This window comes from Dendrobates tinctorius, unplaced genomic scaffold, assembly GCF_039654945.1.
Source record: "Dendrobates tinctorius isolate UK_male_01 unplaced genomic scaffold, ASM3965494v1 ptg000250l, whole genome shotgun sequence".
Classification (NCBI taxonomy): Eukaryota; Metazoa; Chordata; class Amphibia; order Anura; family Dendrobatidae; genus Dendrobates; species Dendrobates tinctorius.
This window is the reverse complement of record NW_027361917.1, coordinates 24,717,902-24,743,567: the sequence shown is the minus strand read 5'-3', so window position 1 is coordinate 24,743,567 and position 25,666 is coordinate 24,717,902. Positions and strand designations below refer to the sequence as shown.

The window sequence follows — 25,666 nt, the reverse complement described above, 5'->3', positions numbered from 1 at the left end:
GGGCCCCAATTCTAATGCTCCAGTGTATAATGGGCCCTGTAAATGCTGCTCCAGTTTCTGATGTCCACCTTTGGAATGCTCCAGTGTATGGTGGGCCCCATATATCATTCTCCAGAGTATAGTGCTCCCCAAAAATTGCTGTCCCAACATTGAAAACAATTAAATAAGTCTCCTCGCTAGGGAATCCCTGTGCTAGTCTAGACTCCTCGTCGTCCCCATCTTCCATCACACTGCACTTGGCTGTTTAGGCAGAGGGCGTACAGACGTGATGTCATTGCGCTCTCTGATCAGAATATCACTGTCAGGACACGCGGAAGACGTCATGGCAGTGGAGCAGGGAGAGGTAAGTATTTCAACGTTGCAAGTGCTGTGATCCGGAGCAAGCAGGGGGTCCACTCGTTGGTGACGGCACTGGCACAGGGCCCCTCATAGTACGGCGGTGTGTGGCGGTGTGTCTGACGGCGGGTGGGCCCTCCCACTGGCAGAGACACTTTTGCGTACTATGAGGGGCCCTGTGCCAGTGCCATCACCCATGAGTATGCCCCCCACCTGCTCAAGGAACCTGCACTTTCATCTGCACCTTCCTCTTTGTCACCTTGTAAGGTGGTATAGTATGCGGGAAGGGGAACCTGAGGTTCCTCAGGGTCACATTCTGGCTGTGTAGAGTGTGAGGGGAATGTAGTGGTCTGGGTCAATGTACCAGCAGAATCATCTAGTAGTGGCTGGGCATCAGTGCACTTGTGGCGTCCCCAGGAGTACGGTCGCCACAGTGGCATTACCTTCCTCCTAGGGAGTGTGATGTCATGCTTGGGAGCAACGAAGGATCTCTCTAGCAGTTCAACCAACACACAACACATTTCCCACTCCAGGCCAGCAGGGAGACTTCTGAACGTGACTGCTGAGGAGCTGCTCTCTGTTGTCGGGAGGAGGTAAGTTAGGGCACTCTGTGCAGGGTAGGGGAAGTGTGTGGACGTGAGAAGGGGAGCTGGAGGATGAGCAGAGTTAAGGCTCACTCCTAGCTGGAGCGCATGGTCCGGATTCCGGTCTCCGAGTTTGTAGGGACACTGATGTTCCTGCAGCCGAAACCGGAGGAAGTAGCAGTTGTAAATGCTCTGTACCCAACTAAGGCTCGGAGGCCCCAGCATCGACTTGTGGGAGCCAGAAGGAAAAGGCTACGGCTGCCTGCCATACGAGAAAGTTCCAAAAGAGAGTCAACAGGGGGAACTTCATTGAACTCAGCACTGCGAATACCTCAGATAAGCGCTAGAACGGAGGTCACACTACCTATCTGCAGAGAGAGAATTCCAAATTCGCTTCCAGTCTGACCAATTCCTTCTCCATCTGTACTCTGGGTCCTGGACGGCACTTACCAAGTACAGGTAAAGGAACTGCATGACTGTGTCTGTCATCTTTCTCCTGCGCCTGGCACATGGCTCTGCTACATCCTGCACTGTACACCATCTATCAACTCTTTCATCTGCCCTGCGACTACGGCCCTACCTGTGCAGGGCTTCTACATCTTAGCTGCACCACAACATCTGTCCCAGAGAAGCGACACTGCAGCGCTGGTCAATCTAATCAGAAACGACAGGTGGCGTCATGTATCATTCACCTATAAACGTAATTCACCCCTTTGCATGGACGCCCAGGGCCACGGAACGGGTCACCACCACCATGACACATCCCTGTGAGACACCGGTCCGGTACCAATTAACCCCACTGCCCTGGCTGGCCACCCACACTCCATGTCTGATTCATCTTGGACTTGGAAATTCACGATTTGACTTGATAACCCAGGCATGGTATGAGAAAAGAGCTCCTTGGAGTAATCTGTAGTGTGGCCTGCCGCATCCTTCACTTTTGGTAGGGGTGAAGGACACAAGGAAAGGTGTTGTTCCTGACCAGGAGCCTCCACTGACGACGCAGTGCTTTTCTTTTTAGAAACTTCAGAAGAGGAGGCGATAGAGCTGGAGGCTGTGTCAGCAATGTAAGCCAAAACTTGTTCCTGAAGCTCCAGCTTTAAAAGCGGTTTACCTACTCCCAGAAAAGGGTGCCTACGAGGCCTTGTGGAGCCAGGCAATGACACCGGCTCACCACCTCCTGCCTTAGGTGCTATTGTGCCTTTGCCACAACCAGCAGAAGCACCACCACCAACACCACCATCAGGACCAGCTGGCAACCCCCGCCCACTTCCACGGCCTCTTCCACCATACTTCTTCATTTTTTTGAAAAAGGTACCCAAAATAACAACAGCTATATGGTACTGTAAAACAAGGTAAAGGGTCTATAGAGTATTGGTGAGAATTTGAATCTCACTGTAGATTGGAGGACGCTGAACTATTGTCTCAGGCCCAGTATAGATTACACCGCAATGTGACAGGCAGAAATTGTCTGGTGTATGAGAAGGCAGAAGCTATATAGAGTATTGGTGAGAATTTTAATCTCAATGTAGATTGGAGGACACTGAACTATTGTCTCAGGCCCAGTATAGATTACACCGCTATGTGACAGGCAGAAATTGGCAGGAGTATGAGAAGGCAGAAGCTGTATAGAGTATTGGTGAGAATTTGAATCTCAATGTAGATTGGAGGACGCTGAACTATTGTCTCAGGCCCAGTATAGATTACACCGCAATGTGACAGGCAGAAATTGGCTGGTGTATGAGAAGGCAAAAGCTGTATAGAGTATTGGTGAGAATTTGAATCTCAGTGTAGATTGGAGGACGCTGAACTATTGTCTCAGGCCCAGTATAGATTACACCGCAATGTGACAGGTAGAAATTGGCATGTGTATGAGAAGGCAGAAGCTGTATAGAGTATTGGTGAGAATTTGAATCTCAATGTAGATTGGAGGACGCTGAACTATTGTCTCAGGCCCAGTATAGATTACACCGCAATGTGACAGGCAGAAATTGGCTGGTGTATGAGAAGGCAAAAGCTGTATAGAGTATTGGTGAGAATTTGAATCTCAATGTAGATTGGAGGACGCTGAACTATTGTCTCAGGCCCAGTATTGATTACACCACAATGTGACAGGCAGAAATTGGCTGGTGTATGAGAAGGCAAAAGCTGTATAGAGTATTGGTGAGAATTTGAATCTCAATGTAGATTGGAGGATGCTGAACTATTGTCCCTGGCCCAGGACAGATTACACCGCAATGTGACAGGCAGAAATTGCCTAGTGTATGACTAACTACAAGGTGTATATAGAATTGGGCAGAATTGGAATCTCCCTAGAGTGTAGGTCTGTAAGAACGGACAAACTCCTCGACTCTTCCTTACAGAGTCACACACGTAGATAGCTTCAATTTGGCCTTGATAACAGCCGTTACACGGTACTGAGAGAGGAGCGTGCACGTACACTGCTGTACGGTGTATGTAAAATTGTCAAGCTCCGTGTTTTTGTATACGGACTGACACATGCTGTCTCTCTCTAGTTTTGAATGTAATCAAACAACAAATATACTAAACTGTTTGAAAAATGGACAAAACTATAAGGTGTAGGTCTGTAAGAACGGACAAACTCCTCGACTTTTCCTTACAGAGTCACACACGTAGATAGCTTCAATTTGGCCGTGATAACAGCCGTTACACGATACTGAGAGAAGAGCGTGCATGTACACCGCTGTACGGTGTATGTAAAATTGTCAAGCTTCGTGTTTTTATATACGGATTGACACACGCTGTCTCTCTCTAGTTTTGAATGTAATCAAACAGCAAATATACTAAACTGTTTGAAAAATGGACAAAACTATAAGGTGTAGGTCTGTAAGAACGGACAAACTCCTCGACTTTTCCTTACAGAGTCACACACGTAGATAGCATCAATTTGGCCATGATAACAGCCGGTACATGGTACTGTGTGAGGAGCGTACACCGCTGTACGGTGTGTGAAAAAATGAACGCTCAGTAACTCACCAGGACAAAACAATAAAATTTTGATTGCTTTGAAAAAAGCAGTTTGCTCAGCAGTGTGAAAACAGCAATGCAGCTATCAGGGAGCCTTAAAAGGCAGCCTAATAACCAACAGAGCTGATGCACCGAAATATAGCCTCCCCTTGCACTGCACAGTAACTGGTGTGTTGTACAGGCAAAATCGCTAGCAGCAGAAGTAGTTTTTGGTATCTTCTTCCCTGCCTAACACTCTCCCCACAGAATCAGCAGCAGCTCTCCCTATTCTGAGATGATCATAAGTAACATCGCGGTCGGCGTCCCCGCCCTTTTATACCCCCTGTGACGTCACACAAAGCAAGCCAATCACTTGCATGCCCTTCACAAACATGGTGGTAACCGCTGCCTATGTCATCACGTTGCCCACAGTATCCGTTCTTCCTGATTGGCTGAAAAAGGGCGCAAAAGCATCTTTTGAAACGCGACTTTGGAGCGATGGTCGCCGACCTCGTGGCCGACCTCACGCTAAGGTCGGGATTCGTTTCATGAAACCAGACTTTGGCGAAAGTCGGTGAATTTTTTCGACCTGTTTCGCTCAACTCTAGTGGACAAGCAAAACTTAATTCTGGAGAAACCCTTCAAAGGAAAAATACAATGATATGCTTATGACTTTAAAGTTGTAGCGCTATTACTCATATATCTATGTTAAGGCAAGTAAAATACTGTAAAAGTTATGCAGTGATGAGATATGATCATATTTATCAGATAATAACTTTGTGTCTTTTAGATAAAATCTTTCTTATGTACAGCTAAAGAGATGGACAAGTAAATTACAACATTAGGTGGCTTAGGGGCTTTATTGTAAGTGAAGATTACAATCATTCCTAATCATTGCAATGTAAATAAATGCAGTTGTTAATAACATCTTTTATATTCATTTATCGAAAGGACATTTGTGTATATAGAAATCCTTGTGTTTTTGTAATGCAATCAGCATGTAAAAAGGAAAGACAATTGATCATGTGAATTATAGTGAGTCAAAAAAACACTACCCGATTATCATAGAATCATGGAATGTTAGGGATGCAAGGGTCATCATGTCCAACCCCCTGCTCAATGCAGGATTCAGTAAACCATCTCAGATGTCTGTCCAGTGTAGGGATGTGACTCGCTTAGGTGCAGCGGGAGACAAATATGAGACAGGTTCTTCCAAAGTTCATGTGGTTTATTCACGTCATAAACGCACAAGGCAGCATAACACCAAAAAGGAACCTTTAGCTCAGGCAAAAAAGCACAAATGTCCGTGGTTGTAGACTCAGAACAGGAGTCTCAGCACACATGGGAGGCTTAGTCCTCTCCACACACAGCTCCCTGGTTCAGGAGCAGGCCACATTATAAGGCTGTAGCCACACCCACGAACCCAGCAGCTGACTGGTCACCTGACTGTGACCTCACCACAGGTCCTTCAAACAACAACAATAATAATATCTGGTACGCTTTACTTATGCCTTACATTATAGAGACAAGCCATTTATGAGGCACATATCTCCCATCGATTACACGACCCTTAGCCCTGCCACATACCTCCCCCCTCTGCCTAAAGCCGTGGAGCTTGGCACTTTCACCTACCAAGCAAGGGATTCTGGAGAGGGCATCGGCATTCCCATGTAGCTTCCCGGCCCTATGCTCTACATGGAAGCTGAAGTCTTGTAGGGCTAAGAACCAGCGGGTGACCCTAGCATTCTTGCCCTTTGTTTCCCTCATCCACCTGAGTGGGGCATGGTCGGATATTAACCTAAACTTCCGTCCCACCAGGTAGTACCGTAATGTGTCCACTGCCCATTTTATGGCCAAACACTCCTTCTCTACAACTGAGTAATTTTTCTCACAAGAAGTCAACTTCCTACTCAAGTAGAGAACAGGATGCTCCTCCCCACGTATCTCTTGGGAGAGGACTGGTCCTACCCCAACATCTGAGGCATCTGTCTGGAGGACAAATTCACGTTTAAAGTCTGGGGCCACCAAAACGGGTTGCTTGCATAGAGCTCCCTTCATTTCTTGGAAGGCTGACTCTGCTTCTTCGGACCAGCTGACCATCACTGACTTTGTCCCCTTAAGCAGATCAGTTAGAGGTGCAGCCATTGTGGCGAAGTTTGGGATGAACCTCCTGTAATATCCCACAATCCCCAGGAAGGCTTTAACTTGCTTCTTTGACAGAGGTCTCGGCCATGTTTGAATTGCCTCCACTTTATTGATTTGGGGTTTGATCTCGCCACGTCCCACTACATATCCGAGGTACTTGGCTTCTTCTCTCCCCAAGGCACACTTCTTCGGGTTTATTGTAAACCCCGCCTCTCTTAGAGCGTCAAACACTGCTTGGACCTTTTCCGGGTGAGTCTCCCAGTCCGGGGTAAAGATGACGATATCATCTAGATAAGCGGCAGCATATAGCTTATGAGGCGCAAGGATTCTATCCATCGCCCTCTGGAAGGTTGCCGGAGCTCCCTGTAGGCCAAATGGCATCCGGACATACTGGAAGCACCCGTCTGGTGTGGAGAATGCTGTCTTCTCCTTGGCTTCCTGTGCCATGGGAATCTGCCAATATCCCTCTGTCAGATCCAAAGTGGTTATGTACCTGGCCGGTCCAAGTCTCTCGATGAGCTCATCAACGCGTGGCATGGGATAAGCGTCGAACTTGGAGACCTCATTCAGCTTCCGGTAATCGTTGCAGAACCTCCATTCACCATCAGGTTTTGGGACCAGGACAATCGGGCTCGACCAGCCGCTCTGGGATTCCTCAATGACCCCGAGCTGCATCATACGCTGCACCTCCTTGGAGATTATCTCTCGCCGGGCCTCAGGAATACGATACGGTTTCATGTTCACCCGTACATGTGGCTCGGTCAGAACTTCATGCTCCACCACCTTCATGCACCCCGGCACCACTGAGAACAGGTCCCTGTTTTTCTGGAGTAACTCCCGGCACTGCTGTTTCTGGGCCTTCAATAGCGTCTCCGCTATGGTAACCGCTCCAACCTCCCCTTCTAGGTTGCCCAGCAAGCACGGAGTTACCGCTGGTTGACATGGTAAACCTGGTATGGCTTCCGTCTTCCGGGTTGGTGGATCTTGTAGTTTACGTCTCCCAGCTTCTCCACCACCTCATATGGCCCTTGCCACTTGGCCAAGAACTTACTCTCCACCGCTGGGATTAGCACAAGAACTCGGTCTCCCGGATTGAACTGCCTCACTCTGGCTGACCGGTTGTAGACCCTGGCCTGAGCCTCTTGTGCCTGGCGGAGATGTTCTTTAACAATGGGCATCACCTTCGCAACCCTCTGCTGCATCAGTGCCACATGCTCAATGACACTTCTGTGGGGCGTGACTTCAGCTTCCCAGGTTTCCTTGGCTATATCTAGGAGACCTTGCGGATGCCGGCCGTACAGAAGCTCGAAGGGCGAGAACCCCGTGGAGGCCTGGGGAACTTCACGGATAGAAAAAAGTAAATACGGTAAGAGACAATCCCAGTCTCTACCATCTTCCTCTATGACTTTTCTCAGCATGCTCTTCAGTGTCTTGTTAAACCTCTCAACAAGGCCATCTGACTGCGGATGGTACACTGAAGTCCTTAACTGGGAAATTTGCAAGACTCTGCACAATTCTCTCATCACCTTGCTCATAAAAGGTGTCCCCTGGTCGGTCAGGATCTCCTTAAGCAAACCCGTCCGGGAAAACACATGGACCAGCTCGCGGGCTATACTCTTCGCGGAGGAGTTTCTCAAGGGAATGGCCTCAGGATAGCGTGTGGCATAGTCCAGGATGACTAGTATATACTGATGGCCCCAAGCTGATTTAACTAAGGGACCGATCAAGTCCATGGCAATTCTCTCAAATGGCACCTCAATAATGGGCAGTGGCACAAGAGGGTTCCGAAAATGAGATGTGGGGGCAGTTAACTGACATGTCGGGCAGGATCTGCAATAGTTTGCTATTTCCCGGTGACACCCAGGCCAATAGAACCTCTGTACAATCTGTTCCTGGGTTTTTTCCACCCCCAGATGTCCCCCCAAGACGTGTGAATGGGCCATGTCCAACACTTTCTGTCTATAGGGGCCTGGTACTATTAACTGCTCTACCCCTTCCTCCCTTATTTTCGTGACCCGGTACAACAATTCCCCACTCAACATAAAATAGGGAAACCTTGTGTCTGCTCCCGGCTCTTGTGAAACCCCATTAATGACGGTGACATTGTTAAAGGCTTCCCTTAGCGTGGGGTCCCTATGTTGGGCAGTCCCAAAATTCTCCCCGGCCACCCCTAACTCCGGGATGTCAGGTACAGGGGACCCTTCCTCTTCATCCCCAACAAGGACACATAAAGGAAACCCGTCTGCCTCAGGTGGTGGCGATACCTCAGTGGAGTGGATTGGTTCCCTGCTCTTGCTAGCACATCCAGAACCCATCCCCCACAGATCCCAAAACAGACAGAAATCCCGGCCAATAATTATAGGATGCAACAAGTCTCGAACAACGCTAACTTCATGCGACTCGGTGCCATGCGCCGTTCCAATATTCACCCTAGCCATAGGGTAGTCCTTTGCATCGCCATGTATGCACCGAACACCAATCTTTTTACCCGGGAGTACGTTGAGAGGAAAACTGGCCCTCACAAGGGTCACCAAGCTCCCGGAGACAAGAAGCGCCATTACTGCTCGACCGTTCACCTTCACGGGACACGCTTGTGGCCCCTTGTTAGGTAGCCAGTTCACTCTGCAAGCTGGATATGCGTAGTATGAACTACGACGTCCCATGCTGCAGTCCATCTGCTCGGTGGTCTGGGGACAACGGGCAGCTATATGTCCTGGCCTGTGACACTTCCAGCAAATAACATCACCCGAAGGGACCTTGGGGACCGCCTCCCCCGCCCCTTTTGACCTTGGACACTCCACCCCTTTTTGGGACTCCGCCCCCTGCTTGGACCCCCAATATGGAATGGGCTGCTTCCCCAAGGAACCTTCCATCCCCTGGTATCTCTCGACCATCCCAACCAGTTCATCAGCATTTTGGGGATCACCCTGGGCAACCCAAGTCTGTAGAGGTCTCGGCAGGGAATGCACAAACCGATCCATCACAACTCGCTCTACCATCTGTGCAGGGGAAGCCGACTCTTGCTGCAGCCATTTCTGGACCAGGTGCAACAGGTCAAACATTTGGGAGCGCAGGGGTTTGTCCCGGTGATAGGCCCAGCGATGAACTCGCTGTGCCCTGGTAGTCATTGTTACCCCCGAGCGTGCGAGAATTTCCGCTTCTAATTTAGGATACTCTCTAGCATCTTGTACCGTCAGGTCAAAGTACGCCTTCTGGGGCTCCCCCGTTAGGTATGGGGCCAGTACCTCCGCCCACCGCTCTGGCTGAAGTTTTTCCCTCTCAGCCACCCTCTCAAACACCGTCAGGAAGGCCTCCACATCATCCTCAGGGGTCATTTTTTGTAATGCGCGTCTTACCACCTACCCCGACGTCGGTGGCATCAGCCCGACCTGGGGTTGGGGCGCTCGTCCTGCCCTCCTGGATGGCGGTTGCCAGAAGCTGCATCTGCTGCCGTTGTTCCTGCTGGCTCTGCTGGAACTGCTGCCGCTGCTCCTGCTGGCTTTGCTGGATCTGCTGTAACAACAGCTTGTTGGTTTCCTGTTGCAGTGCCTGGGACTGGACCAGGTGTTTCAGCAGGTCCTCCATTATTCCAGGCAGTGAATGTTGCCCCGCTGCAAACTTCACCCAGAACATGCAGCAACTGTCTCAAGTCTCTGCTGGGGCCGCTGCCCGCACGTATACCACCAATTGTAGGGATGTGACTCGCTTAGGTGCAGCGGGAGACAAATATGAGACAGGTTCTTCCAAAGTTCATGTGGTTTATTCACGTCATAAACGCACAAGGCAGCATAACACCAAAAACGAACCTTTAGCTCAGGCAAAAAAGCACAAATGTCTGTGGTTGTAGACTCAGAACAGGAGTCTCAGCACACATGGGAGGCTTAGTCCTCCCCACACACAGCTCCCTGGTTCAGGAGAAGGCCACATTATAAGGCTGTAGCCACACCCACGAACCCAGCAGCTGACTGGTCACCTGACTGTGACCTCACCACAGGTCCTTCAAACAACAACAATAATAATATCTGGTACGCTTTACTTATGCCTTACATTATAGAGACAAGCCATTTATGAGGCACATATCTCCCATCGATTACACGACCCTTAGCCCTGCCACACCAGCCACTGTTTGAGTACTTCAATTGAAGGCGAACTCACCACCTCTACTGGCAGCCGTTTCCACTCATTGATCACCCTCACTGTCAATACGTTTTTTCTACTATCTAATCTGTATCTTCTCCCTTTCAGTTTTAGTCCATTGCTTCTCGTGTTTCCATGTGTAAATGAGAATAATGATGATCCCTTTACACTGTGACATCCCTTGAGATATTAGTAGACAGCTATTAAGTCTCCTCTTCTTTTTGCAAGCTAAACATTCCCAGATCCCTTAACAGGTCCTCGTAGGACATACTCTGCAGTCCGCTCACCATCCTGGTAGTTTTTCTCTGAACTTGCTCTAGTTTTCCAATGTCTGTTTTAAAATGTGGTGCCCAGAACTGCACACAGTATTCCAGATGAGGTCTGACCAAGGAGGAGTAGATGGGGATAATTACTTCATGTGATCTAGACTCTATGTTTCTCTTAATACATCCTAGAACCGTGTTTGCCTTTTTTGCTGCTGCATCACACTGTTGACTAATGTGCAGTCTGTGATAAGTTAGTAAGTTAGTCTGCCTAAGTCTTTAACACACATGCTGTTGCTTAGTTCTATTTCTCCCATTCTGTAGATGTAATTTTCATTTTTCTTGCCCAGATGTAGAATCTTGCATTTCTCCCTGTTAAATACTATTCTATTAGTTGCTGCCCATTGTTCAAGCTTATCTAGATCCCTCTGAATCCTTTCTCTTTCTTCTCTAGTGTTAGCTATCCCTTCTAGCTTTGCATCGTCTGCAAATTTGATTAGTTTACCTTTAGTTCCCTTATCTATATAATTTATAAAAATGTTGATCAACACTGGGGCCAGGAAAGAGCATTGTGGTATTCCACTTAAAATACTCTTCCAATTGGATCTGTAACCATTTATTACCACTCTCTGAGTACGATCACTGAGCCAGCTATGAATCCACCCAACTGTAGCCTTGTCAATCCCATACTTGGCCAGTTTTTCAATATAGTATGAATAACTTTATCAAATGCTTGTCTGGCATGACTTGTTTGTTACAAACCCATGCTGGCTCTTGTTAATTATTATATTCTTATCAAAGTACTTACATACATGCTGTTTAATAATTTTTTAAAAGATCTTTCCTGGTACAGAAGTAAGGCTCACTGACCTGTAATTTCCTAGCTCCATCTTCTTTCCTTTTTTTGAAAATAAGGACAACATTTGTCCTCCAATCTTCTGGGACTTCTCCTGTTCTCCATGATTTTTCAAAGATTCTGGCTAGTGGTTCTGAAATTTCTTCTGCTAACTCTTTTAGTACCCAAGGATGTAAATCATCTAGACTAGGAGATTTAAATTCATGTAAATTAGCAAAGTGTTCCCTCCTCATCTCTCTGTTTATAGATAGTGTGGATTCTTTTATTCCTTCGATCGCACTGTGAAGATCAGTCAATGTTACATTTGCTTTCTTAGAAAACACAAATGCAAAATAGGAATTTAAAAGTTCAGCCTTCTCAACATCATTTTTGACCACTTCACCCTTTTCATACTGTAAAAAAACATATACCATCTCTGACTTTTCTGTTGCTTTTGATACATGCCCCAAATCCTTTTTAACTGCTCTTAGTCTCAACTGCAAGCCTGACTTCATTATTGGCTTTAGGGCTTCTAACGCTTGCCCTGCATTCCCTGCAAACAGCTCTGGCAAACATTAAGATACCACTTCCAAATGTTCCGTTTGCCTGATTTTTCTCTTTACAGGTACATTTTAGAGTAAAATGTAAATTGTTCTTATAGTCTTCAAACTTCTGACAACATGTCTCCGAATTTCCAAGCAATACATTTTTTTTTCTGAAAAGGAGAATAGTCAAAATTTTTAAAAAAAAAGCAGTGCTTTCAGATCACAAATAATGCAAGGAAAACAAGATCATAATCATTTATAAACAACAATACTAATGTTTTAACTCAGGAAGAGTTCACAAATGAATATTTTGTGGAATAACCATGATTTTTAATCACAGCTTTCATGCATCTTGGCATGCTTGCCACCAGTCTTTCACACTGCTTCTGGCACAAAAATTTAAGCAAGTGTTAGTGAGTACACACTATACAGACAAAAGTGTTAGGACACGTACACATTATACCTCTGAGAGAGGTCTGATTTTGCTAATCACACTTTGATCAGAGTTTGATCATAGGGCGATCAGAGTGTGATCGGATTTTCTCGGACGGTGAGAAAAAAAAGTTTTTCCACCTTGTCTGTCCTTGAAAATTGGACCGCACTTGATATCATCCTGTCATCAGAGTGCGATCCGAAGTTTTTCACGGACACACAGACTTGAATGGCTGAGTATGATCCAAATATTGGCTTGTGACTATCCATCATCCTCTTGATTACATTCCAGAGGTTTTCAATGGGGTTCAGATCTGGAGAATGGGCTACCCATTTCAGGGTTTTGATGTGATCGTCTCTTAATTTTTGCAAGAGCTGTATTCTTCTTTAAATATACCCCCTCTTTCCATTTAATATACATTTCTTTTTTCCCTTTTAACAAGTGATTAAGCTTTGTGTTCCTCCATCCTGGTCTATTTAAATGCTTCCAATTCTTTCTTTTCTTTATTGTTACCCCTTATACAGTGAGAATTTCATTTAGCAAAATCTCCAATCCTTCTTGGATATTTTCGTCCTTTAGAACATCCAGCCATTGGACCTTTCCTACCCTTTTTCTGAGTCCATTAAAATCTTCCTTTCTGAAGTCCAACTTTAAAGTTTGAGTCCTCGCTGGTCTTCCTCCTCTTGTAATCCAAAATTCAAGGATAGCATGATCTCTGCCTCCTAAATTCCCAGCGACCTTTACTTTCTCAATGATTACCTCCCTGTTGGTAAGAATTAGGTCCAAGATTGCAGATCCTCTTGTTCTCTCTCCTACCTTTTGAAAGATAAAGTTGTCAGCAAGAGAAGTTAAGAATTTTATGGACCCATTACTATTGCCTGAGAGAGATTTCCAACAAATATCTGGACAGTTATAATCTACCATGATCACTAAGTCATACTTTTTTTTAGAACAGAGACATTTGATGTAAAAAGAGTTCATCCACATCTTCAGACTGTTCAGGTGGCATATAGTAAACACCTACAATAGTGTTGTTTCTGTTCTCTTCTGTATTCTTACACAGTTTCTACAGAGCCACCAGTCTCTGAAGCTTGGATCTCTGTGGAGATATACGTTTTCCTAACATACAATGCAACACCTCCTCCCCTCATGTTAATTCTGTTTCTAACAAATAAGTTGTAGCCTTGTATATTATCATCACACCAAGTTTCAGTGATGCCTATGGCATCATATCTTTCTTCCTGTGTTAGCATCTCCAATTCTCCTTGTTTGCCTCCCATGTTCTGTGCGTTTGTATAGACACATTTTAGTTTGTAGTCGGCTTCTCTTGCTCCTATAGTTTCAATCAGAATTTGTTGTTTTTGCTCTTTATTTCCATTTCTAATAGCAGGGTTCTCAAAAGAATTTATTAGCTGCATATTTATCATAGAAATGTAAGTGTTTCAAGTCTAAATAGCTTGTTATTGAAATTCGACACTTGCTACAGGCAAATGATCTGTCCATGTAAAAGGAACCTTCAATTTGGATATGTGAAGGTAGGTTTTGTGCTAAAAAATAGGTGACCTGGAACATTGTGTTCACTTTTTTCCACTAAGATTGATTTCTTTACCACATGGTTCTTTCAAGATAAATGTTCAAGATGCACACTACTATCTTGCCTCGTGGCCTCTTGTTTGCTGGGGGGCACTTTAGAAGATTTCTGGTCTTTCTTGAGAACGGACAAGAATTTGATCACAAGGAAATTCCAAAGATGAAATTGTAACCGTTTATCATTTTGAGATACTGTAACCTTTTTAACCAACAATCTGGAGTTGTACATGTGAACATTTAGTCCTCATATAGTGCAATGCCATGGCTCTCCCTTCACGGGGAGTAGACTATTTCTTAAATCCACATGGCACAATTCTCCTTTGGAAGAGTGCCTGCAATAGCTCATCAACTAGATCAAGTAGATTAGTGAACCTAACCCTCTGAAATGAAAGTTTGACTATCAATGTACTACTTACTAATCTACTTACCAGGTGCCCTCCTCCTAATCCCATCTACATCTTTCGGCCACTGAAATATGTTGGAGATTTTTCTGAAAAGACTGAGATATGCCCCTTTCCCTCCACTGGCCTCTGGTAGGACCAGTGCTTATGATGATGACGGTGGTCTCAACAGAAAGTAGTGGAGAGTGGAACGTCTCAGACCTTTCACAATATCCAATATCCATGAGACTAGTAGTTGTAGTTACCTCTCAGAAAACCAGTAAGCTTTGCATCGTCATTTCCATGTTTTGATATCCGAATTATTTTATGTCTTAACCTTTATTATTATACTAGCTGAAGAGCCCGGCGCTGCCCGGGCATAGTAACTAACTACGGTTAGTTATAACGAATTATAATGATTATATCTATATATATATAAAGCTGAGTGTATAGTCCCGCCCACTCCACATAGCCACATTCACTATAATATCCCACATCATCCCGTCAGCCAGTGCTACCGGACTACTACCCCTAATATCCCACATCGTCCCATTAGCCAGAGCCACCGGACTACTAATATCCCACATCATTCCTTTAAAGCCACCAGACTACTACCCCTAATATCCCACATCATCCCATCAGCCAGAGCCACCAGACAACTGCCACTAATATTCCACGTCATCCCGTCACATCCGCCGGACTACTACCCCTAATATCCCACATCATCCCGTCAGAGCCACCGGACTACTACCCCTAATATCCCACATCATCCCGTCAGCCAGAGCCACCGGACTACAACCCCTAATATCGCACCTCATCCCATCAGCCAGAGCCACCGGAATACTACGCCTAATATCCCGCATCATCCTGTCAGCCAGAGCCACCGGACTACTCCCCCTAATATCCCACATCATCCAGTCAGCCAGAGCCACCAGACTACTACCCCTAATATCCCACATCATCCCATCAGCCTGTTGTCAGAACCAGAGCGCTGAGTGGAACGGTCCTAACTTCCACACTGGGGATCCCTTTAAGAGAGGCCTGGCGTCAGAACCAGAGTGCTGAGTGGATTGGCCCTGATTTCCATACCAATGATCCCTTTAATAGAACCCTGGGGTGAGAATCAGAGCGCTGAGGGATTTACTCTAACTTCCATATGAGAGATCCCTTTAAGAAAGCCTGGGGTCAGAATCAGAGCGCTGAGGGATTTGCCCTAACTTCAGTACAGGAGATCCCTTTAAGAGAGCCTGGGGTCAGTACCAGAGCATTTGAAGGCAATTGCCCTGGCTTCCATACAGGGGATCTCTTTAAGAAAGGACTGGGGTCAGTACCAAAGTGCAGATTGGATTTTCCCTCACTTCCATACCGGGGATCCCTTTAAGAGGGGCCTTGAGTCAGAACCAGAGCACTGAGTGGATTTGCCCTAACTTCCATACCGGGGATCCCTTTAAGAAAGCCTAGGATCAGAACCAGAGTGCTGGATGTATTTGCCCTGACTTGCATACCAATGATCCCTTTAATAGAACCCTGGGGTTAGATCAGAGCGCTGAGGTATTTGCCCTAACTTCCGTACAGGAGATCCCTTTAAGAGAGCCTGGGGTCAGTACCAGAGCATTTGAAGGCAATTGCCCTAACTTCCATACCGAGGATCCCTTTAAGAAAGGCCTGGGGTCAGTACCAAAACGCTGAATTTGCCCTAACTTGCATACCATTGATCCATGGGAGGGGGGATTCATTTATGTCATGTGCTCTGTGCTCCTTTCTAGGGGGGCAGAAAATGGCTGGGAGCTTATGTTCCTGGGGATGCTAGATTTCTCGCACCATGTCAATGTCTGCTGAGGTGTTCTCAAGTGGGAAAACTTGCTCATAGCAACCATCACATCTCAGCTACTTTTAATCAGCTCTGGTGAAATGAGAGATGCTTAGTGATTGGTTGCAAGGAAAACTGTTGATCATAGCAACCAATCACAGCTGAGCTTCTTTTGAACAGCTCTGGTGAAATGAAAGATGCTTCGTGATTGGTTGGTGATACACACATACATACATTCATTTTTATATATCGAGATTTCTAAATGGATATTTTGTGTTGTACCTGTGTTAAAACTCTTAATAGAAAGAAGTTTAAAAGAAAACCAGTATGGGCAGATCCAGCTGTAGAATCTATATAATATATGTAAAATAAGGTATCATGTCAATAATAGACTCTCCATTCCGCAGAATGTCAGTACCGGTAGAATACTAAACACCACGTTAAAATTGAACATATAGTTTTCTGTCTATTATTACAATACATAAAATTACAATATAATTATAGGTATCAGAGATGAAAAATGACAAAATCATTGCTGCAAGTTTCAAAACCCGCTATTATATGTGCAGGATAAATATGCAGCTGCAGGGTGTTATAAAATGAAGAGATGTATAAAAGAACCCAATTGGTAGAATAGTAGGAAAATAAAATTAGCTTTGCTTGTCATCCAGCAGGAAATATATGAATTATTACAAGGCATGTGGAATGAGGAATATTTTCTGCATTGTTCAGTGTCTGGTTAATTTTCATAGATGTAAGGCTCATATAAAAATTGTCAATGCCAAAACTCGTAATTTGGTTGTCAAGATAGGTCCATACACGGCACCTCTATAGTCAGAATACATCTTCATATTTTACTGTACATATCAAAGGAGTGTCAGCACTGTCTTTATTGTATTCCTTGCTTATGGGTCCATGTGCTGTCTGTGTACTCAACAGATTGTACACAGTAAGTATACAGGTCAATGTTAGCCTATTTGCTATTGCTAAACAAAGTGGCCCCTATGAGCTGACTGTACCATTAGGGCTCGTTCACATGTACCGTATTTGATGCGCTTATTTCTATTCACATTTTCGTGTATAAAAAAATCAGCATTTTACTGTAGCAGTAAAATGATTGAGATTTCCCCAATCTCATACCTATGGTACTTATTTTGTCATTGACATTTTGACCCATTTACCCATTGAGATGAGGGTTTAAAAAAATAGGGTAAAAACGCAGGTGAAAGTTTACGTGTATTTTTCATGCTTTTTTTTGTTGTGTTTTTAAGTTTGGTGCATTTTTAAGGATGTTACATCATCCAGAAAAGCAAAAGTAAGATAATGATACTTAAAAAAAACAAAACTTTTGTCTAAGTTTGTGTGTTTGTCTGTTTGTAAGATTTTGCTCTTCATATACTTGAAAATGTTTAACTATTAATATAGTATATGATTGGTTGTTAACCTATAAATGACAGTGAAAAATCTAAAATGCCTAATTATTTTTTCCTTTTCCTGTAAAATTTGAAAAAATTTCAATAAAAATTACAATTAAAAAAAAAACATAAGAAAAAAATGCATAATAAAAATATGAAAAAAAACAATTCCTCAAAATGTGTCAAAAATGGAAAAATAGCTGCATAATGTGCACAGCATTATTCCTGCCAACACTCTGCTCGTTTCATGCAAAAATACTATGTGTGGACATACCCTTTCAAAACATTAAAATTGACACTCATGAAAAAAATGTAATGGACTCTAAAATGGGATTTTCAACTTTCCAGCCCAGATGATTGCAGTCCAAATTAACAATGCTATGATCATACGCCAATTAGTTATAGTGATGTGTCCAGAGTTAAGAGATTATCCAATAAGTATCATTTCTCCTTGCGGAGAATGACATGCTAAGCATGTCGAGGTGAGGAGAAATTAAATTAAATAATTAAATAAATTAATTACTAGTAAATTAAAGACACATTTATGCTAAAAGCAATAAACACTGTAAACCCTCTCCCCAAAAGACCACCACCACAGTAAATATGATGTGTTTTCAATCGCAAATATCCCATTTATATGGAGACGAAGACCATTTTGCACTGTAATTATGGATGGTCATTAAAGATTGATAAATAGTGGAGCTATGTTATACGGTCCATTCCTCTCCACTGTACGTTTTATCTATTTAGTAAAAGATTAAGTTGCACCCTGAATTGCTAACAATGATAACTATAAAACATATCAGACTCTCGCCTACCATGGAAACCTTCAAAAAGAACCTGAAGCCCTACCTCTTCCGACAAGCCTACAACCTGCAGCAACCACCGATCCACCAAACCGCTGCACGACCAGCTCTACCCTCGCCTACTGTATCGTCACCCATCCCTTGTAGATTGTGAGCCCTCGTGGGCAGGGTCCTCTCTCATCCTGTACCAGTCGCGACTTGTATTGTTTAAGATTACTGTACTTGTATGTATTATGTATACCCCACCTCACATGTAAAGCACCATGGAATAAATGGCGCTATAATAATAAATAATAATAATAACATTGGGACTGCATTACTGCCTTAGAAAATAGGAAAACGCTACATGATGTGCATATGGAATATTGGAAAAACTAAACTGCAAAATTGCTATGAAAAATTACAGTAAAAAAAATAAAAAGTACTTAGCGCATAGATTGGCTAATATATGTGAGTCCAACAGCCAACCTATTTAGTATTACTAACTATTTTCATGCTATCTCATATGTTTTTGTGGTCGCCATAGGGAATTCCATTTTTTTTCCAGTTTCAGCTGTTATCTGGAAATACGCAGCAAGTTTTTAAGTTAGTCGCCAAATGATTGGCAGATCTCAAAAAGCAACTGTTCAGGAAGCCGTCAGTTACAAGATTATGGATCCAGCAGAAACACAGGGAAATGTTTATGAATGTGTGTTAGTGAGTACACACTATATAGACAAAAGTGTTGGGACACGTACACATTATACCTCTGAGCGAGGTCTGATTTTGAGAAACACACTTTGATCAGAGATTGATCAAAGGGCGATCAGAGTGTGATCGGATTTTCTCGGAGGGTGAGAAAAAAAAGTTTTTCCACCTTCTCTGCCCTTGAAAATTGGACCACACTTGATATCATCCTGTCATCCGAGTGCAGTCCGATGTTTTGCACGGACCCACAGACTTGAATGCCCGAGTGTTGTACAAATATTGGATGCAAATCAATTATGCCGCAATTTTTTTCCAAAAAATTAGACATGTGCATGGTCTCATTGAATTACATAGGAATGAGCGCTATCCATTATAATGATGGATAGCACGCATCCAATTTTTATTCATGACATGCCTTTGGTAAATCCACAAGCATTAAGATTGAGTTGATTCCCTCTCTGCACCTGTTATATTCCCTAAGCCTACAAAAAAGCTGGAAACATACACATGGTCTAAAATGTCTTCGTATGCTGAAACATTACGATTTGTGTTTGTTAGAACAATTGCATCTAGACCAACCCCTGAAAACCAATCCCATAATTATCCCTCCTTCTCCAACCATTACAGTTGACACAATGCAGTAAGGCAGGAAGCTTTTGCCAAAGCCAAACTTGTTAATCAGATTGCCAGATCGATAAGCGTCCAGTGTTCCAGTGATGGCGGAGCAACTGACAGTGGTCCGTTCACACCACTTCAGCCAATGCTTGGCATAGTGCTTTTTGGCTGAGTCATAGTTAATAAACTAAGCGGAAGCTTTAAGGAACTGGCCTCCACTACGGTCTCTTCGAGAGCTGTGAGCCTTCCTGGGACTAACAGAATATTATTGATGTTTCATCTGGAACTTCATTAAGATAACCAAGCCTCTTCATAAGTTACTGAAGGGCATCACAAAAGGCCCAAAGTGTCAGTCCATTGCCTTGGAATCCTTGCAACGAGCCCTGAATTAGCTGAAAGAAGCCTTGACCAATGCTCCTGTGTCGGCATATGCTCAATATGATTGTCCAATCATTCTATATACGGACGGAAGTCTTCAAGGATTGGGAGTGGTGCTGGTCCAGGAGCAGGGGACCAGGAGCAAGTAATAGTGTACTAAAGTCGGTCTTTGAGATACTCTGAATGATACCCAGATAACTACAGTTCCTTTAAGCTGGAGTTGGCACTTGTCTGTACCATAACTGAGAAATTCACCAAATACCTAACTGGAACACAGGTCTTGGTCCGGACAGACAATAATCCATTGGCTCATCTCCAAAGTGAGAAGCACAATAATCAATTTCCTCAACTGCAAAGTGCAAAGTTGGGGGCCCTGGAACTGAAATAGTGAAGTTTTATTACTCCTTCATGTACCCTTCCAGCAAAGAGAATGTTAATGCTGACGCTTGTCTCGAGTCACCCTTCTCGTTGCCTCTGGAGAGGTGGATGAAGAAGTAGAGACACAGATATCGGACTTAGGTCGAGTGAAACCCATGGCCTCCGTGGTCAAGACTAATAGTGTAACAACAGGCCCGTTGGTGTTGCTTAGCAGGACACCGGCTGAATGGGCCCAGACACAAGATGACGACCCTGTACTCTGAATGATCAATGTCTGGCTACTAGAAAGGGAATGGCCTTCAGTGATGGCTCGCACTGAATTATCCTCAGATGACTGGAAGATTCTTTGCGAGCTGGCGAAGACACTGGAGCAGAGGGCGACGACTGAAGTCATCTGGTCAACCGCAAGAGGGCTACAGTACTGTTTAGTAAACTTGAGGTGGTCCCACCGACCTGAGACCAAACTGCAGAGACGGTAGTTAGGGTCATGTGTAGACACTTCATTCAGGTATACGGCTGCCTGAAGATGATTCACTCTGACGAAGGAGCATGCTTTCAAGGAAAAGTCAAGGAAAAGCTGTATGAGATGTATGGGATTCAGAGGTCCTGTACAACATCGTATTATCCACAGGTAAATGGTCCCTGTAAGCAATTTAATCGAACACTGCAGATGCTTCGAACTCTGGAGGGAGACAAGAAATTGTGGTGGCCGGATTATTTGCCTGAACTGTTCTGAGCCTACAATAACAGAGTGTATAGCACTACTGGTTACACTCCCTACATGTTACTATTCAGACAGTTGGGAATAGAAGTGTCTGAACTTAACTTGACTACTCGAACTGAAGAAAAATATTGCACTCTAGACTCATGGGAGCAGGAGAATTGAATCAGACTGAAAACTATTCAACAGATGGTAGGAGACAAGCAACAAAATCAGTAACCCTTAGACCATGGTTCAGTCCAAATTGCAAACCTGGGAACAAAGTGCTGGTCTGTGTAAGGTTGGATATTCATTGGGAATCGGGACCCTACAAGGTGTTGAAGCAGGTAATTCCGAAAGGACCAGTGTATGATGTGAAGCGAGAAGACAGATCTGGTCTGGTACGCCGACTACAAAGGGACAAGCTTGGCCCCTCTCATTCTATCGACTCCTCAAGATAACCTTGGTCTGAGCCCAGCAGCAACAACAGACCCCTAGTGTAAAATTGCAATGATGAATCGTGGGCTGTACCGGTCACGCTGAGCTTAACTGATGCTCTCTAAGACCAGAGACGTGTAATATTTTTGATGTGTTGTAAAAATAAAAGCTCATTTACACAGACATTGAAACATAATAAGCATGTAAAAAACAACAACTAAACATGAAAATAACACTGTAATGTCAAAACATTGAAGCTATGATTCAGAAAAGTATTCACATTTTGAGTTATTTGTGCACAATAGTAAAATATTGTTAATCGAATCGTTAGCTTTTCCTACTAATTTGCTAGATGGCTTCCAAGTGAATCCAAACAAAGACGGTTTGTGAACCTGAGGTGAGCAGACAGAATGCAGAACAAATGATCAAGGAAACAACTGCATTCCTGTTCCAGACATTTCTCCTCCAGTCACAATCCGCTCATCATTTTTATAATAAATAACAGCAAACCAAAGACAATGTGGTCCCCGGCTTCCAACATTCCTTCAGGTGTGTTATTACGCGCTTGTGTACGCTTACTATAGATGGAAATCACCAGTGGTTACATCCTACATTGCTTTCTACTAGCTTTGGAAGATGGGAGGAGATGATGTTAACGAAATGATAAGTATCAAAAATGGCATTTGAAACCAAAATTTGCTACCTGCATGTTTCAGTCTCGACTAGACACTTTTTACAAGTGTTTGTTTTCCTGATATTATTTGGGGTATTATGAAAAAAAAACAACCTAAAGTTATGTATTCCCAATCCCATTTAATTTCAGCCATTTTAATGTATAAAAAGACAGACACTGAAGGAAAGGAAGTTAAACTGAATCTGAGGTTCCATGTATTGCATTCGGTTTCGCTCATTACTCATCAATGGCTCCGTCTGGGTCATGTCTGAATCCTGTTTATGGGGAATTCAGATGGAAGCCTTTGAACAGAGTCAGGAAAGGGGAGAGAAAGTTCAAATGAGAGATTACATTTTTCCCCTTTATTTCTATTCTTGGTTTTTGCTTGATAAAAAACCTGATCAAAATCTGCATTTGTAGAGGAAGCCTAAATAAAATACATTCCTCCAAGATCATTTTATAGCCATATACAGTACTTCACCCTTTTTGTTATATGTTGTGGGTTGTAGTCACCAGTGGACAATATTGTTTAAGACCACACACTATTTACCACCTTAAAGGGACTCCGTCAGCACAGGATGACTGTTCAAACTAAGTCCTGCAGCCCGATACTTCACAGCGGGGCCAATAATTTAAATACACCTTCCCACCTGCTTATTTTCCCTCAGTCTCCACCCCCATTATTTGACAGCCCTGGCTTCATAGAGCCAGGAAGGGTGGAGGTAAATGGAAAACAAGCAGTTGGGAAGGTATATCCCTTAGTGACCACCAATATGTGTGAAGACATCAGTGACACAGAGCTGTCTCATTCACACAGCAGAGGCTTTGTCACACAACAGATTACATCAGTGACTGCTATCCCCTGTGGAGATTAGAAACTGCAGACCCCCATCACTGGCCATCACCCAGTCTGTTCTCACTGCTGCCAGGAGCCTGGGACAGTGAGGGAAGGAATTACTGATAACGAGTTATGTATTGTAATCTTGGAGTGTCCCAGAATACAGGACGATTTTCACTCCTCACTAGTTTCGCTTTCCATAGATAACTGTTCAGTGTGTGTCGGGGGGGGAGCAGCTCTCTGCTCTCTGCACTGAGGCTGCTGGAGGGGAAGAATTCATTACTGTGTGATGAGGGCTGCTTCATGTGGACGGGGAGGGCCTGTAGCTATGGAGGGTGGGGTTGTTGCTATAGAGGGCATGTTTGGAGTAGAGTAGGAGGTTACGACTAGTTCTCATTTCAATGCCATAAAACACCCCCCTTGGACGTTCTGTTCAGAATATCTAGAAAACCGTGCAAACTATTGACAGAAAGTAAATTACTTATTGTCATAATTCTGCAGCCCAGATATGTCTTGAGATTATGTGAAAAGCCCGGACAACCCCTTTAAGCAGATCACTGGTTCCTATTGATTTTCTATGAAATCAAAAACATATGGAGGTATGGTAAAGAGCCTGAAAACCAGCCAAACACAATGGCTGTTCTACTCAGCTCAGAACCAATAGGAGACAGACACGCTTATTTCTCCTCTGATGCTTCATGAAGAGTTAGCTATCAAAAGTATGGAGCACGGCAGCAGCCCAGTTCTAAAAATGTGATGGGGTCAGACTGTGCTACCACCACTGTTATGTGCCCCTCATGCGTTACACTTGTCATAACACAATGTTCCCTTTAAAGGATTGTTCCTTTTAAGGGGTATTCTCCTATGAGACATTAAGGCATATCTACAGGACATACCAGTAATGTCTGTCCAACAAAATACTTAGTAAAGGGTCACATGCATAAATGGACTCTTACTTTCTGGAATACTGAAGAGGAGAACAAGTGATCCACATTAGCCCAACATGCCAGAAATGTCTCAGATGGGGGTTCACAGACCTCTCTCATGCAGCCTTTATTAGTATATGGGGGAGACTAATAATGTGGCTCATACATTATTACTAACTTACTGGGCCACAATTTCAGCAGTTCCAACTGTATTGAGGTATAAAATTGGGGTGTTATTACTGTATGGAGGCAGAAAAGGTGTAACTTACTAATTTGTGGGTGAAACTGAGGAGAGAGGCATACAGCTGTATTTGAGCACAAAGACTAACATTACTACTGCATTGGGGCACAAAGAAAAATATTACTATTTTATGGGGTTATAAAAGGGGATATAAGCATGAATGCTGTATGAGGACCACTTGGGAGGACATTTCTACGGTAAGGGAGTCAAAAAGGGGGACATCTTTATGTAATATATTTTATTTTTGGGGATTCTGTTACTGTTGGATGAACAAAAGGGAGGTACTGTTACTGTGCAGTGCACCGGGGCGACACTATGGCACTTTTCTTTTACAGCCAGTGTAGTGTACAGGTGGGGGAAAAATGTTAAGGTGCTCTAGAAGTGATCTGCCATATGTGTCTGTGTGTTTCATTCTGCAGAGACAAAACATGGCTGGAAAAAGTCATAGCAGTCTGTGAAAATGAATGACTCGATTGAAGAAATTACACGTACGTCACTGGATCTACGTGTCACTAGATCTGACAGTGGTGGTAATATTTTAGTACAGTGTTTTTTGGTAATGATAAGTACTATTGGGTTACTATGTGGTGGTGATCATATGTAGTCTGGATATGGTGTGGCAGTATGTGTCCCTTGTATATGGTATTATTGCAATATTAGTCTTGGTATAGTGGATTCTGTTGTGTATGGAGATAACCTGATGTCTCTGATATCAATAAGAAGAGAATTCTAATTTCCATAGTGATTAAATACTTGAAAGTTTAACTTCTGATCAGTGGCTGACCAATGGCTGAGTTCTGCACCAATCTTCAAAATGAGAAACTTTTATCCCTATTATAATGAGATGGCATGTTTGACCACCCCTCCATTTAGTCCGAGGGGCTGCGGAAAACTGCGGAAAACTGCTGTCAGCCTCTGCTTATTCTAGTAGCCCTATAAAGGGTGGTTGGGCACCTGCTACTTTCTTTTGAAACAGGTATGAACCTTCCTGTGGATCGGTGATAACTTGTGTTCATTGGAGGACCACTTTAATGCAAACCACTGAAATTATACGTCACAGTTATGGCAGAAATTCCATTGGTGCAACATGTATAGCTGCACAGGGGCGCAAAAGGTAAGGGGGTCCACCTCTACCTCCAAAGTCGAAGAAATTTGCATTAAGATGAGCTATTAGATTGCAAATGACTCATATATTGTTCTTGCACAGGGGACCTCTTCTGTCTGTGTCTGACCCTGAGTATGGGCAGTTATGATGTGGACATCACAGTTATGGGGTCGAACAGTAGAGGCCATCTGTATTTTTCAGTTGACATTCCACTCTGAGGATAACACCTAACTGGTATATGCTTGTAGCTGTAGTGTCGGCCTCGAGAGTCAGTTCTACCTGCGGGCCCTAAACACCTTAAACCAACACTGTGTGCGTGCACCAGAGGCAAATGAATGCTGTCAATACATGGAAATGCAGGAATAAATTGACAATTGAATGTTCCATGCATTAGAATGATACAAAGTTCTAAGAAAAGATGTTTGAGAATTACAACTTAAC

At 43.9% G+C, this 25,666-nt stretch overlaps 1 protein-coding gene across 2 annotated transcripts in view; it reads right to left on the bottom strand.

Annotated features, from left to right (window-relative positions):
* The window catches only part of EDARADD (EDAR associated via death domain), a 118,840-nt gene that overhangs the window by 92,317 nt on the left and 857 nt on the right, over positions 1-25,666 (bottom strand). The window lies entirely within an intron of this gene.